The sequence below is a fragment of the Haliaeetus albicilla genome, chromosome 13, assembly GCF_947461875.1.
Source record: "Haliaeetus albicilla chromosome 13, bHalAlb1.1, whole genome shotgun sequence".
NCBI classification, from domain to species: Eukaryota; Metazoa; Chordata; class Aves; order Accipitriformes; family Accipitridae; genus Haliaeetus; species Haliaeetus albicilla.
Genome location: NC_091495.1, coordinates 28268378 through 28285549, shown reverse-complemented (window position 1 = coordinate 28285549; position 17172 = coordinate 28268378). Strand labels below are relative to the sequence as shown.

Genomic DNA, 17172 nt, shown 5'->3' with positions numbered 1-17172 from the left:
GTCAGTATGGCAGAAATAACCAGAACATGCATTTCCACATCCTTCACATTACTAGTGTGAGAGTTATTTTCCAGGTCATACATTACCAGAACTTTTGTTCGCACACTTCAAACTAGAGATAAGCAAATCAGCTGCACGTGGAAAGAGATCCTGACAGATTAAGACACGCACCTGAAAGCAGGCTGCAGTTTTGCCATTCTGGATCACTGCAGCACAGTATCAGCTAATATTACAAACACACAAATCTTTACAAAGCCAGACGTGAGCGTCAAACAACTGTTACCTAAAAGCAGCTGTTCTGTGAAGGAAGTGTAAGCACATTAGTATCCAAATATCTGACTTAAGTTTGATTTTCCTACAAGACTTTCATTGCATTCTTTAAGAAGTGATCACAGGTGACTTTTTCCCAACTGTAAAGACAAAAGAAGCAATGTACCACACAGTACTTAGCTTAGGCTGGCATATGCTGCAATATGTTTTATCCTTTTGGTAAATTTAATGTACTTTCCAATTTTGGTGTGTGCTTATGAGAATTGCAATAATTTATTGTTATTGGTAGAGACTAAGCTGTAAGAAATGAACTTCTGTACTAAGGAGCAATAATCTTGTCTGCCCACATACTATCTTTAAGTCCACGATTTCAGTAGACACCCAGTTTTAACAAATGACTTTTTATGCTTAAAGCTCCCTATTTATTCAGTGATTACAATTAAGTTAGTATTACTCAAACAAAATCTGATCTATGACCAGTTTTCACATCAGCCAGTGTCCCAACAACCTCAGTGGTATGTCTGTAGGATTGCATCCCACCCATCACACATACTACTTTGCTGAATTTTCAACAAAACCCCCAAAATACAAAAATCAGATAAATATGGTGAGAAAACTAACTGAATTAACTCCAGTTTAGCTTCACAATATTACCAGGAACAACTTAAGCAGAATTATCAACAGTTGTATGGTTACATTGACCACTCCCTTAATGGGTAATTAAAAGTCAAGCTGAATTACATCCGGAGCTGAAGGAGATAAATCAAAGCATTAAAAGACTAATAAAAATAAAGGTTATATGTTCACAATACACTTTCAAGAAGCCATTTGTAAGCATCTGTAGTATGTATTATCCCTTATTAAATTCCTTTGAGGCTTTCTAAAAGCTGTATTCCTTTACTCTGAAAGTCACTCAGCAAAGCTCTAAAAGAGCAGACTTTTGAGAATTACTTAACATGACCAAAACTGACCTTAATGAAAAACACGTCATAGAGAAACCTTCTTCCCTGAAGATGTAATAAAGGATTGTCTATAGACTTAAAGGAGTTGCCTGAAACATATGGAACAAGAACTCTTACATGAAAATAGCATTTCATCTATAGTTCAACTATTTCAAGAAAAGCTACAGAAATGTTTATTCTGCACAGCTGGTGTAGACTTTAAATACTTGTTAGCAATCAACTCTGCTCTCCCAATGCGCTTCAAGTCTCAGCAGCTGATATATAGTAATTTTTACAGTTTCCCTTACTGCTATAGGATGAACCCACAGAAACAGGGAAAAAATGTGTAAGAACTGAAGTTGAAGACATTTTGCATTCCAGCTGCTTCTTATAGGGAAAAACTTGATTTGTTTTTATATATGTTCCAGCAACTGGAGAACAGGTTGGATTGCTTTTTTTCCCCACGTTATCAAACAGAACTTGGAAGATACTTTTTCAACAGTATATTGTGTGTATTCTGCAGACAGTATCAGGTAGTCATGTATATGCATAATACATACAAGAACCTATTGTCAGCATGCTTTATGGTGCAGGTGTAAAAATTTACTCCATCGCAGTCAGTCATGTGAAGAAAACATCTGTAATTTTTTGGATCTGGTAAAAAATAGTAGAACTTTTCCTTTCTTCTTCGGAAAGCTATTAAGCCACTTTTATTGTGTTAGATGAAACAATTCACCACACTTCTAAAGAGCTAGTAGTACACTTCTAAGTTCCTAGCTGTAGAGGTTGCAAAGGCATCTTTCTGAACAAAGATTAAGCAGAAACTATTACACGCAGCAGAGTTCCAGATCCCTCTGCCAAGGCTCACAGTTTTCCCAAGCCATGGTAACAGCTAGCCGACACCTTTTCAGTTTTCATCTTCAACTTCAAGAATAACACCAAATAGAGAGAACCAGCCCACTTCAGGTTGCTACCATATGGGAACTATAAGACCAACCATTAAAACGAGCAATGGACCATTCACGTAGGAAGACAACTTTCCTCAACTTGTATTTTTAAATTAAAGCAGGCTCTCACGCCCATCACAGCAGCCAGGTACCTCCACAGACCTGGTGGATGGCAAGAATGAAAGAAATCCCTTCCAAGCAGAAGGACTAAAAACAGTGGTTCAGGTCTACACTTAACAACCACTATAAGTAAGTGAAAAATCATTGAGATTCATAAGAACAGACAACACTCCCTTGGAATCTGGGCATCCTCCCATCTCCCCCGTGACAAGAGACAGCTGAGTAAAGAAGACAGTGCCCATAAATTCAGTGTAAATTGTATGATTCAGGTCTATGTTGTAAGAACTTTCATAAACACAGGCTCCTACTTTCAACAATTTTGGAGCTGAGAAAAAACAGATACTCTGACATTTACCAACTCAAGTTACCAGAGAGAATACCAACAGGATCAGTTTCAGTGCTTCCAGAGACAATCCCTACAACTTCTTGTAGCATTATCAACTCAATGATTCATCCAACCTTATTCTCTTAATGCATAAGGGAACTACCATTTTCCCTTTTTACAAATAATCATTTGGTTAGCAAGTGAATTCTTCTGATTCACTTTGCCTGACTCACTGAGATTCTTTGGTCCTCAATGTATGCAGAGCCAAATCTCATCATCTCTATCTCCTTATTTCCCAGAAAGGTAACTGAAAAATTTTGTGCATGCACACACAAAACACACACTACCAAAAAAAGCAGCTCTCAGTCATCCTCTAGTGGCTTCCACCACACATTTGTTTCCCTGCTTTGGGGGCCTTTTTTGTAGCAGATCAAGCTCTTAAGAGGTTTTCTCAAAATCTGAGTCTGAAGCCTCCAAGACAACTGAACAGGCTGTAACTGTCTCCAGTGCCGGCTGCAATCAGAGAGCAAGGAATTCAAAAGATAAGGCTCTAAACTAAAAACAGAGTTGTCTTTAGGATTGGAAGCTGAGATTCAAGTTTTATTTATATGGAAAACGCATGCATATCCTCTTCCCCTACCAAAGTTGTTATCTAAAAGTCTGGTCAAACAATTAGAGGATATATTGCACATCATCAAAAATTACACAGAAGACTGTTGCAGAACAGAGATTGCTACAAAACCTACTAAATCAAATTAGCCTACATTGCTAATGGAAGAATCACATTCAGTTGAGTGCTTTATCTAAAAAGTATAGAGAATTTATACAGGCTTTTACAAACTACCTGTTCTGGAATTTTGGTTGTACTTCAAACACAGCAGAATGCATTATGTCCCTTTTTACAGTCTCAGGAGGACTGACTGATTTAAATACCATCACTGCTTAGATTGAGAAAAAGGAACCTGCAGGCAGATAGTATTTGTTCAACTTATTAGAGTCAATTTTTAAAAAACAAAACAAAACAAACAAACAAAAAAACCAAACACAAACCACCACAAAACAAAACATGAACTGGTTTGACAAGACAAGGAAATCAAAAAAACAGGATTATTAAAAGACAATAGTTCCTCAATTTATAAAATTGTAATCTTTATGTACACACAATTAAGACACTTAAAGATACCCCTAAATACTTTCTAAGTAGTAGAAATGTTCATACTTTACAAATTTTAAAACAAATATAAAAAATTCCAAGATATCTCCACGATTGGCATTGCAAATATTTTAAAATTATATTTCATACTAAAAGACTTAATGTCTTTAAAAATATCGGTATCAAAAATTTACTCCTAACAACTTCATTTTATAACCCTTGACTTGGAATAATGAGGGGGATAATAGGAAAACGGCACTGCCTACACCCTGTGGCAAGGAAAAACAACATACTTTGGAAAAGATAAATAGCTCTTTTTAAAGCATGCTTATGCATTTGCTTTGTGCCTTAATATTTTCAGTGTTCTATTTTCACTTTCAGTACGTCAAAAAGCTGCACATAACTAATATATGCTCAGATAAACCTAGTTAGGAGACTACAGGCACACTGAAATATTAATATACAAGTTAGATGTTTTATTTAGATTCTGCAGCTGAAAAAGTTTATCAGGAAAGAAACCATCATTCTGTATTTCTTTTCCTATTATAATGACAAAGCAAGTTATTTTAAGGGACAAAGGTATAATTAAAGTAAGGTGAACAAAGCCACCCTTGCCTTTGTTTACCAAGGTATAAAGGAAGTTTCTAAATGTAACTAAATTGTTTCTTTAGAATCCCACATGAAACATTAACAACCCATTGTTTTGCATTGTGTTTATTGACAAAAATGCTTTAAACCTTTTTGCTTCCCTCCCAATCACATAAAACAATAACTGAAAATCAGACAGAAGCAGAGTGATAAAACACATTAGAGTACAGGTCTGCAATTTAACCAAAGAATACATTTAAAGTAGAAAAGGTGAAGGGGGGCTAAGGTTATGCATCAAAAAAAAAAGTTACTGAGACAATGAACTCAGGAGAGTTTTGAGACTTAAAGGAAGTCCAATCAAGGATTAGCTGAGCTGAGCATCACAACTATGATAATGTTATTCCACTCACCACTTCAAAATACATGTAATAACTTTAACTTGCTGAGGATTAATGTAGAAATACTAATTCTTGCCTTTCTAAGACAAAGTTCCTTTGCCCTTTAGAAAAATAGTTTAATAATGACTCAAACAACCAAGCAAAACTAAACCCAAGTTCCATATTTTTAAAACAAAGTAAAATTGGTTTTCTATGTCTAGAATACTCCAAAAAAGGTTATCTAATTTTCAAAAGTTCAAAGAACCTAGAAGTTCCTATTCATTCTGAGATGAGAGATTTTAAAAGACCTCTTCAAGAGATACAAAATAAAGTTTCATTAACCTCATATATTTAATTATTTGTATAACAGTAACTCTTCTGCAGCACAACACCATATTGTGTATAAAACACTGAGCACACTGTTGAAGACATTAAAAACCAGAAATACATGAAGTGCCATGAGTAACAAGAAAAGGCAAGTACTGGGATAAAAATGTGTTCTCAGACTATTAATATAAAAGATGGAAAAAGTTCAATGACATGCCTAACAAGCAGCTTTCTTTTAAACCCTTACAGTAAGATTTATTTATTATCTGGGTATTGAACAAACTAAATTCTGAATTGCCGTGCAAGAATAGGAATGAGCTTTGTGATTCCTTCCTACAAAGCAGTCAAACATTGCTGAACCTACTAACTGTCAAATTCTGACACTGCAGTATGACTAGAACGTAATCAACTTCTAACCTAGAACCTTTGGATCTTCTTGTTCACTTTCAAAAAGCATTATTCTCATCAATTTGAGATCTGAATTTCCTAAGGACAGAAGGAATTCTCTACAACCTCAAACAAAAATTGTGTATTTTTCAAATGTATACCATTGCTTACACATATCTAAGGCTAGATGCAGAGCTCACTAGATGAAGGTCTTTGGCAAATGTTCTACAAAAAGCCAGACTACACGAAATTCACATACAACCTTAACTCTCTGCCTCAAAGTCTATCAATACATTTAGAAAAGGATATAATAATTTTAAGTAAATCTCACAAGGCAAGCTGCGCCAATCACATACGTCCAGAAGCACACTAAATGCTTAGGAAAAAAAATTATATGTGTTGGTAGAAATCATTTTGCAAGATTGCTGGGACTCAACTGAGAAATACTGTATTAATTTTGTGGTGCTAAATCAGCTGTACAAGAAGTTTTTGACTGTTCTGCACTGCCATTCCACACCTACAGGAAGGCAGTGATAAGACCTTCATTGATCTCAGTGACGCTGAAGCAGGCTCTTCATCTCTGCTCCTGCTTTAGGAGGCACTCAACTAACTTTACCACATGGACAACATGGCAAAGTCTGACAAATCATGCTGTCAAGTCATTCAGATATGCGTACGAAATATTGAGGTCCCAGTTGCATTCTTAAGGGAATTTAAAAATTACTACTGTTCTTCAGTCAGGATATTACAGACAACAAACAAAAAAAAACCCACAGGGCAACAACTTGTTCTTAATGCTATTTTTGATCAGTATGACTCACGCCTATACACTCACATAGAAATACACAGGGGAAAAAAGGATTGGTCAAGATGGACTCAACATATATTCAGCTATTTAATCTAAACATAGTTAAGTGTTGACACAAATAGTATAAAAAAAAATCAAAGAAACATTTAAAGTGACCAAAAGTAAGCATCTTCACATACACAAAATGAAAATGCCTACTCTCCTTGACAGTAATATTTAATGATATTTAACCCCAGGGGGATTTTTTGTGGAAGTATTAACTTTGCCACAGCTTCCTACTACACCTGAACAACACCTTTAAATAATAAAGACAAAAGAATCTGTTTGAAATCCATGGCATGCATCAAAACTACCTGAATGCCCATACTTAACATTGATCTAGAGCTATGGAACAAGGACAAAATGCCAAATAATTGACTACTACACCCTTGCACTTTCTGAAGTCCTTTTATTAGTATATATTAGTGGTTTGCCTAAATAAGTTTCATTTGTAAATTCTTCTATTCATACAGTAGTCCAGAATGTTGTTCATACAATTAGTCAAGATGAAAATATAAACCAAAACTTTAAAGATTACTTTTTACACTATGTAAAACACTAAAAAGTTAACTTTCACATTCAATGTTTTATTATTTGCCAGCACTTTTTTGTTTCTCTGGCTTTAACAGATTTTGTCTTAAACACTTTGAATCAGTACTCCATTTACTATGTAACTTTAGAAAATAAATCTTTTCTACACCACACCAACCTGTTGCAAAGAAGAGTAACTAGTGCAACACCTTTACCAAGGAGACCCTGCGGTGCGGGGGGGAGGGGGAGGAAGTCTCTTCTGTACAACCAAGAGGAAACGTACTGGTCAAGAAGAGGGATTCTCACTGAAAACACACCTTTCCTCACAAGCAATGCAAAACTCCCTGAAGTACATGCTGTGCTAGAAAGTATCCCCTGCCCCCTCCACAGTATTCTTATTAAGCATACTCTAACACAATGAGAATCCAAGATGACACAAATTAGTCAAATATTCTAGAATAATTTTAAAGGACACTTAAGCTGGCAATCTTTTCTTATAGGACAGTACCTAAAACAATTAAGTGGGTTGGCAATTTCATGCAAACACTGAAAATAAAAGCAAGGTCTTAATGTTAAATGAAAATCACGGATGCACACATTTAACTATTCCCCTCTTTTTGAATTGTTACTGTTGTTCGCAAAGGGAGAACTGTGTCTTTTGAACAGGACGTTTATTGGGAAAAAGAGAACAGAGGGGCTTTTGGTACATAGGCAACTAACATACCTACAAAACGTACAGTTACAGTATGGTGCATTACTTTTAAAGCAAATGATTTCTGCATTATCCATATCAAAATGGAAGTATGGTACAACAAAGTTTTCATTCAGTGTATTTCAATGTCCTTCCACTCTCCAGTGTCAATTAAAATCAGTGGTATGCCCAAGCCATAAAAGATGGCAAAGAATATTGGGTCTCTGTTGCAAAACTGAAGGAAAGCTAGGCTACCATGTCACCAAGTCCACCTCCCCTGTTGCATTAGCAGCACAAGATGAAACTATAACCAAACACGGTTATAAGAAACTCTATCTTCTTTATATTAAGAACAGCACAGAGATTTCAAATGTATCTTAACAGGAACCACTGTAGTAATGGTGTCATACCTTCCAAAACAATTGAGTATTTCAAAGTTATTTAGCAAATAACATAGCCTTCTTGGATACAGAAACCTTTATTCAGTAGTTCTCTTTCAATTGGGAAAATATGCACCCAGAAAGTGAAAGAACACTCAAACAACCAGTGCTAGACAAAATCCAAGTAGTCTGAAGAATCTTTTAGTTGTTTTACAAACTTCAGACACATGCTGTTTCAAACTGTAGTCAGAAGTCAAGATAATGGTTTCTGGTAACATCTTGCAAACAGAAGCCTGGGTTACAAACAACAGCAGAGCTTTAGTAAGTGTTTCTGGGTTAAGCTTAAAAAAATCCACCAAGCTATTTTCCCTTTCACAAGGCATTTGTTACAGTGTCGACGAGTCAACTTTTATAGTGCAAATTAATGGCATCCAATCCTTAAAACTGTATCTACTTCAACTGGGGCAAAATAAGAACTAGTACCTGTCTGAATTCCCACCAATTTCCTGTAGAAAGTCAGCATTTTGCTTCACAACACATCCTCTTCCCCCAAAACGTGAAACAAACAGAGCAACACACTGAAATACTGCTTTCTATGAACATATTTACAAAACTAAGGACACTACTGAATTCATTCAAACCTAGCTAGAGTAAGTAGGAATACACCATAGACTAAGCTGTCTAAAACAAGACAGTCTTGTTAATATTACCTGTGTATACACACATACCGCGCGCTTACATGAGAGAAAAAATGAGTTATTCAAATATTATGTGTAGCCTTCTAGGAAAGGGAGACATTTTCTCATCTCTCCAGTTTTTCTCTGGCCCTTATTTGAACTTGACTTACTGGTTGCATCCAACCAAAATATATCCACATGGACTATAATTAGCAATCCAATCCAATTAAAGATATTGGGGTCAACTCAAAGGCTGCTGTCAAAAAAACGAAACAGTCCTACAAACAGAATCTTCTTGAGCAGTACACTTACTTTAGAAGTCAAAATAAGCTTCCTTCCCTATCTCTTGTACACTCTTTCCACATTCCAGTGCAGAACAGCCAGAACTGGCCTATACAGAAGCTGCCAGTAACAAGAGATCATGCTTAAAATGTTACTTGTCAGAAGTTTAGATCTACTCATTTGCCTTGAGAAATAAAGACCTCCATATGCAAGGTGTGGGGAACCATGTTTGCCTAATAAGAAAGTTTTAGCGAAACCTAAACAAGCATTAGCAGAAGAGACTGCTGTAAGTTTCTTCAGTACTGAGAAAAGCTGGCAATGCAGATACCAGGTATACCATAACTTTCGTAATAAAACTCTTAAACAGAGGCTAAGTGAATCGAGTGTGAGACGCACTTCCGTAAAAACGATGAGATGATGTAGGTACATACAAGTAGCCAGTCAACTAATGATTACATTAAAGATAAAAATTCAGACTAAAGGTCAAAAATGAAATTGTTTTATTCCTTTTCAGCCGTAAGAAAATAAGATTTTTTTTTTTACATACACCCTTTAAACAACGTGCCACGGAAGAAGGCGAAAGAAACAGCACTGGCTATTTCACGCCTCTCAGCTGCCCATCCAGAAGTAAACTAAGCAGCGCAGCTCACGTGAAGCAACCAAACAGCCTATAAGCCTGTTACTGCTCGTTACATCACGATCATTTGCATTTGAACTACAATATATAACGGTGCGATCCAACAACTTTTTGTTCAGAGGCGCTGTACTGACCTGCCAAAACAGACCCGCATCACGCACTCCCCGCGTTCCTGGGTGTGTACCCACACAGGCGCCCCCCGGTGCACCCCCGCACATTTGGGGTGCGAGCGGACACCCGTGCTGCCCCCGGCTCTACCCCACGGGGGCGTTCGGCGTCTCCCCCCGCCCCTCCCGGCCAGGGCAGGCCTCCCGGCGGACCCGGCCCCCCCGGGCGGTAAAGCGGCCGGTAACCCCCAGCGGCCGGCTGCGCGTCAACTTTCGCATGTGGGCCGCGGCCTCCATGATGGCCGGGGCGGGCGGGGGGGGCCGGTTTGTTTACTTGCAGCCAGGGCCGCCGCCGGCGGCCGCGGCAGCATCCCTTGAGCGCGGCGCTGCCATCAGCGGCCCGCCGGCCGCGCCGCTGTTCTGAGCGCGGGGGGCGCGGGCACACGCACGCCCCCGCAGGCACAGCTCAAGTTCCCAGCGGGCGAAACCGTCGCTACCCTCAGCACCGGCATCCCGCCCCACGGACCCCCACAGCGCGCGCACGGCCGCGGGAGGCGGCGGGGGACGCGAGGGGGGGGCATTGGCGCGCGCGCCCGGCGGGGAGGGGCCGCCGCCGCGTGGGAACCGCCGGCCCCGCGCCCGCGCAGGCAGCGCCCCCGGGCGCGCGCCCTGCCCTAACCCTGCCCCCCCCACCCCCCCGTTACATAACCTCTCCCCGCCGAAACGCCCCCTCCCCCCCGCCCCGCCCTTCCCCACCTCAGCCCCGCGCCGCCGGGAGGGCGACCCCCCTCCGCTCCGCTCCGCTCCCGCCCCGCCGGCAGCGCTAGGCCACGGGCGCCCCCGCCCCGCGCTCCCCCGGCCGCGCGACGCCGCCGCCCCGCATCCCCTCCCGCGCCGCCGCCCAAGCGCCCCGCCGCCGCCGCCGCCGCCGCCCGGCCCCTCCCGCCCCGTACCTGCAGAGGCGGCGGCGGCGCCGCGGGCGCTGCTGCGGAGCCGGAGGGCGGCGGCGGCTCCGGGGGGAGAAGGGGAGGGAGGGCGCCGCTGCCTCCTCCCCTGTCCCCCCGCCGGGCTCGGCGGTCCCTGGCGGCCGGTGTCTCCGCGGGGGCGGGAGGAGGCGGCTCCGGCCCCAGGGCGCTGGCGGCGGCGGCGGCTACATGGAGCTGCGCGCCCCGCTACGCAGGGAGGCGCCCGGGCGGGCAGCGCGGCCGCAGCATCGATGCGCGGGGTCAGGAGGGCGGCGGCGGCGGCTCCCCCCGGCGCACTCACCCCGGAGCCGCCCGGGCCCCGCTCTCGGCTCCTCCCGCCGCCTCCGCCGGGCTCGTTATTGACTTTCAGGAAAACTCCCGACGTCACTGGCTCCCCCCGAGTGTCTCCCCCTCCGCGGCGGCGGCGGCGGCGGCGGCATCCCCAGCTCTCGCGAGAAGCGCGGCGGGGACGGGGGGGGCCGCCAGACAGAGCGGGGGGAGCCAGACAGAGGGGGGCGGCTGAGGTGAGGGTGGGGGAGGCGGGGGGCCGGCGGCGGGAGGGAGGGAGGGAGGGAGTGGGGGGGGAGGCGAGGCGAGGCGAGGCAGCCCGCGCGGCAGGCAGGCAGGCAGGCAGGGGCGGGAGCCGAGCCGAGCCGGGCGGCGCGTCCCGTCCCGCCGCCGGGCCGCGGGTGGGAGCGGGAGGATGGAGGGAGGGAGGCAGCGGCGTCCGCCGGCACCGGCCGCCGCGCCCGGCTCTTGCCGTCGGGCCGAGGCCGGTGCCGGCGGGCGGTGCCTGCCAGGCCGGGAGACCGCCCGCCTGCGGCCGGGGAGCAGCCGCCGGGGGTGCGGCCGGCCCCTTGGCTGGGCCGGGGGGCCGCGGGGAGCGGAGCTGGGGCAGAAGTCGGCCCGCCGTGCCCGCGCCGCCGCTGCCCCCCTTGCCGCTGCGGCCGGAGCTGGCGGCGTGCAGCACGTCTCCCCGGCAGACCCGCGGACACGTCCCGAGGTTTATTTCCTTTGTTCTCGCTCTGGCGCACTGACGCGCTCCCTTCTCTTGCCTTGGTACCCGCAGCGGTCCGCTGAGCTCGGCAAACCCCGCCGAGAACAAAACCGCCAGTTACGCAGCGGGAGGCTGCAATTCATCCCCCGCTGAAGCGCTCGGTGGATGCACCAGCCTCAGTGCGGCTCAGTTATCCGCGGACTCGGAGGCATCCCGGTGGGCAAACGAACATCTAGCGAGACCTCAGACCACCGCGCGCCCCCAGCTCGTGACCCTCTGACGTCTCCCGGTCCGCAAGCGGTACAGAAGCGTAACTGGTGTCGGCGGGGCCGCCGCCTCGCAGGGCGCGGAGCGCGGCGGCGCGCTGCCGGCGCAGCAGGGGGGCCTGGGGGCTGCGCGAGGCTGGGAATCCCTGGCCTGCCCGCTGCTGCAGCTAAAGCCGAGCGTGATCCTGCAACTCTAATTAGAGCCTGAGGTTGGTTCGTAGGTAGGGTGCCCTCGACGCTTTCTTTTGTGGCTAAGCGGCTGCGTGTGTGTGTGCGCGCACGTGAGAAGTGTGTTTTCTGTCATTCGTGGTTTAAGTAATGAGCACAGATTGATTTTCTGCATAAATGCATCTGTTATACGTGCAGTTGACTGACTTCTGTCGGAACCTGTTACTGCAAAGGGGAAACGGATATTTCTGATTGCTTGAAATCCAACTTTTTGCACTCTCTCATCAGCGCAGAATTTATTCTGTAAGTGGACGTGAAGAGAACCATCAAAATGACATTAAAAAACCCCAGCCAAACCAAGAAGTGTTTCTTTAGGAGGTACCCCACATTTTCAAGTTTTCCTTCCTTTCACATCCCACCTTTCTCTACAACCATTTGAAACATTAGTCCTCCTTTTCCCTGTGCTGCTACAGGGCTTCAGAGGGACTTTTTAGAGGATCTAAATAATCGTATGAGTTGGCACAGGACTGGAAAGTTGCCTCCGGGGGCAGTGAATCCTTTCCCTGCTGCGGCAGGCAGCCACACCAATAATCCCATTCATAAATATGCTGAGTTTCCTCTCAGAACTATGAAGTTTGTTTGCCGCACTGTTCTTACTAGCAGGCTGCAGCCTGAGCTCTCCATCCCCCTAATTCTGAAGAAAAATAAGTTAAAAAGGACCTTGCCAAGCATTACTTCCTTTCCCAGAATTCACCGTTCGGTCTTCCTCTTTCTCAGGAACACTTTACTAAAGCGAGTATCTTATCAACTATCAATATTTACAGAGAGCCATAGTATCAATTATTAAAATACGTTTATTCACTAATGTCTCCTTTGATCGTTGTTGCTGCTATGCTGCTCCTGAAAAACTAAAGGTGTAGTTCTTGGAACGTGCCTTCTGTTTTGCTGCGATTCCTCCGAAGGACCCAGAAGCTGAGGCTGCATGGAATCTGCATGGGCAGTAGCTGATAGACTGGCAATCAACTGTTCAGATGCCAAATGCTGAGTGTGAAATCTGGGCCCACAGAAAGTCGTGGTATCTGATATTAGTCAGATCGGGAATTTGTGTTGCATTCCTACTATATGTTAATCCCTGCCACTAGCAATCACAGATTTCTTACTAGTAAAGTATATTTGTCTGGCTGATCATCCTAGTTTATTCCTCCTAATTTTCAAAAGCCGGCTATGAGATACTTCATTTATGATGACTGTAAGTTTGCTTACATTTATAGATACTTGGTGTAAATCACCTTGGAAAATCTGACATAAAAGCACATTCATTTACATTTAAAAAGAAAAAAAACTTACACCGTGGTAAAAATATTTTTATTAGAGAGGATAACATTTACCTACAAGGAAAGATAATCTACATTTTTATTTTGTTACAAATTGCTGAAAATGAAACAGCGGGCTGAAATCTGTCCTACTGAGACTAAACATGCATTTTTTAGCAATACTTGATTAGGATAATTTTGATTTGTCTGTACAACATGGACAACTATTCACAGGCAAATCATTTTTTTGCTCAGTATGACTTAAAAATCAGATTCGCCATCATCTTACTCCTTAGAAATCAAATATCATTGCTCTGTTTGGAAAGTCATAGTTAATAGCAACTCCTAAGTTTTTGATCCTGCTCAGGCTTATATATTGAGCTCGGTATGCTGAATCCAACCTGTCATTTTTTTGTATGGATGATTAAATGTGCTATATAAATAAATGCTACTATGCAACGATTTTCTTTTTTTTTTTTTTCTTAAAGCATATAACAGTTTTAATGCTCAGTATTTTTCTCCAAGGCTTCAGAATGATTTCTTGTAAAGAGTTAATCACTGTAACTTGGGCAGAAATAACCCCTTGATTAATAACCAAGTAGAGGCATACCTCTTTCAGAAATAACATGGCTGTGATGTACATACTGTGAACATAATGAGGTTGTAGGTTCTGCAGAAATGACATCATTTTCAGATTAATTACAATGTGACATGAATTTAATGAACATATTAACAGCATATGCTAATGAAGAAAGTATTGCAGTTCACATGCAAAGGACAATAGGACTGCGTGTAAATTCAGGAGAAAATGGGAACCTCTGACATTACATGTTCCAAATACAGAATCATGAAACAAACCACACAAAACCCATTCATTGTCATCTATACTAGCACTGCCAAGAAGGTTGATAAACTTTTTTGTCACTTGTAATCGTGATTTCATCAGAAACCAAAGGGAAAACCTGCAGAAAACTTTTTTGTCACTTGTAATCATGATTTCATCAGAAACCAAAGGGAAAACCTGCAGATAAACTCTAAATTCTGTCCATTCTGAGGCAAAAAAGGATGTACCTCTTGTTTCACTTAACATATTTATGTTATCACTACCAGAGCAATAGGTCTAAGACTACAGAGATATACATCCTGAAAATAAATAGTTAAATAGGAGAGAATATTCTGTCGGCAGAACACCGGTTCTCTCTGCCTCTACAGATTACATCACCTTCAGTTTAATTTCATTCCTTGTTCCTCATGTCAGCTAAAGTAAGAATGCATTTAAAAAAAAAAAAATAACCTGAAGTGTAGCAATTTAAAAAAAAAAAAAAGAAAAAAAAAAGGACAGTGGGTCAAATGACAATCTCTGGTTTTAAACTCCCTATTACTGCCTGCCTTGTTACTCTTTGAAAAGCACACACAAATATCAGTGGAAACTAACTGACAGGAGAGCAATGAAATTTGCTCTACATAAAATGATGCTTAAAATAGCTATTACACATTTTCTTACAGTGAAGTTAAGGTGTTGTCTGCAAAAGTTGTGGCTTAAGTGTTACATATATGTATGGCTCTTAAAAAGCTGAAACATGTCTATTAGTGAGCTTAAGTTCAGCTCTACAAGGGGTGAGCATGTTCAGCTTATCTTGAGCTGTGACTCTGGATTCTCTGCATTGTCGTAGGCACACAGACACTTCAGGACTTAAACCACTGCCATCCAAATTGTAGTCGTCTCTTGTGACAATTGGATTCTCACAACAAGAAAGAGCTCATTGTAAAGCTGCAGAATTCAGATAAGACGTGTAGGAAAAACGTGGGATGGGGACGTAGCAATCCTCTGGACTCTGGGAGGAAACAGACCTTACTCGTGGTCAGTTGGATTTTACAGTGCTCTTTTTTTCCTTTCTGTCACATTCACTTCTAAATAACTTCATTGCTTTAATCTCTTTCTCCTTTGTCTTTACTCTCTTTGAGTCTCAGTTATTTTATTTTTCGCATTTCTGCCTCTGAGGCTGTCTCAGAGGGCAATATCCCACTCCATGTCCCTCAATATCTGTGATATGTTTGGGTAAAAAACATTAGAGAGTCATTCATTTATTTCTAATACACAAGGAGTTGAGAAAAAAAAACAACCTAGACTCTAGATTTTGGCTCCGCAGGCTGTGTTTTGCTAAACATTCCACCAGTTCCATGAAACTGCTTCAATATCAGCTGTCAGTGGCTGGCTGGGCTGACCCACGTTGCTGGGTGGCACCTACATATATTGTAAAAATTGCCTGGACACAGAAAGTTCTCCTTTCCACAAATGACAGTTCATCAGTGCATACAGAAGATACTAATATATAGACTACTTATTTTTTCAGACCTGCAGGGTGTAGGCTATCTGTGAATAGGCAGTAAAGCAAGATAGCAATAAAGGAATTGTTATTCTGTCCACCTATATTTTGCTGAGCAGCACTATAATTATGCTGAACACAGTAGAGACTTTAGATAAAAGACTGTGTAAATATCAGTTGATAGCATTTATTTTACAGCATGTTATTATTGCTTTATTATTTATCCTCCAAAGGTCTAAAAAAGTGTTTTTCTTCCCCTTCTTTCCCGTACTCCCACGCACTGGAGCTCTACAAACACAGAGGAAGGCACGTGCCCTACCCCAGTGACCTCACCCTGCTTTGAAACCAGATATGACAGTAAGGATGACAAAGAACTGGAGGAAAGGATGGGAAGAGGGCAGTAAGATTACACAGTTGCACAGTTTAGCTATATGCTTAACTTGATGTATAGGCCTTCAGCTGAACTTGGAAATTTTTCCTCAGTGAGAAAATAGTTTCCATGGTGCACAGATTTATCTGAGGGAGGTCAATCTACTACAGAAGCAACCCAAAAAAAAATAAAATGCCAGCCTTTCTGCTTGAGCTTTTTTCTCCCTCTCTTTCCTATCCTATTTTAATTTCATCAACACAGATAAAATATGTCTTTGAATAAAATTCCGCAATTACCAACATACAGTGATTTCTCGCACAGAACCTTATCTGTGTCCTGGTCTCACTTAATTGAAGTCAATGAGGAAGTGCTGGCTGAGGCTAGTTAGGAGGATCAAGACTGTAATGCATGAGCAAAATCAAGGAGTATAAAGCTTAATGGAGAGAGGGACAGAATTTTAAGCAAATGTCTTCTCCTTGGAGGTTTTGTGACTAGGGAAGTTTTCCCCATGTGGTCCTTAGAGGGTCATGGCTGCCTGTTAGAAAGAGTTAGAAAGAAACAGCTGAGGAGAAAGCTGCCTGCTGATGCAGGGAGGGGAAGCCAGCTATTGCCAGGTTTAGTCCAGATCTTTGCCTTTATTTAGAATGTTCCTCTGTCTTTGGCAAATAATTGGGTTCTCAGTGGTACAGTGCACCTTACCCTTACCGTGTGATACTTGGAGCACCTTCCCGTGCCCCTCGCTACCATGCAGACTTCACAGCCTGATTTGCTGGGCGGCTTTTCTACTGTATCAATCACCTGATTTGTAGCTGAGATAGCCCTCCGTCTTTTCAATCTGTAAGAGAGTGGCTGAAGTACGAGGAAATTGTTGTAGTGTCAACAATAAAAGTATTCCACTAGGCTAGACTGTTGGTTACCCTCATTGCCAAATGCTTCCCGTGATCCATTACGTGTCAGAAAGTACCTGCATTTTCTGGAAACTAAGCTGTGACATGAAATCAAAGAATTAGCATGAAAGTTTAAAAAATGAAGGCAGATTGGTGTTGCGATAACAAGGACCTCCTCGGATCTGATAAGTATGTTCTTGTTAATAATGAAATATAACGAGGTACTAAAATAGTAATGGAGCATTCATTAATAGTCTTCAGAACTGACGGACAGATCGCCTTGGAGACTTCA

The 17172-nt window shown here is 42.8% G+C and overlaps 1 protein-coding gene across 2 annotated transcripts in view; it reads right to left on the bottom strand.

Moving 5' to 3' along the window:
* The window catches only part of AKT3 (AKT serine/threonine kinase 3), a 163285-nt gene extending 152282 nt beyond the window's left edge, over positions 1-11003 (bottom strand). The window contains exon 1 of one of the 2 annotated variants that reach the window (XM_069800617.1): positions 10854-11003. The gene's annotated coding sequence lies outside the window, so the exon portion shown is untranslated. Of the gene's footprint in view, positions 1-10540 lie in introns of both variants that reach the window. The other variant, XM_069800616.1, reaches the window with a different exon arrangement.
* Positions 11004-17172: the final 6169 nt, after the last annotated feature.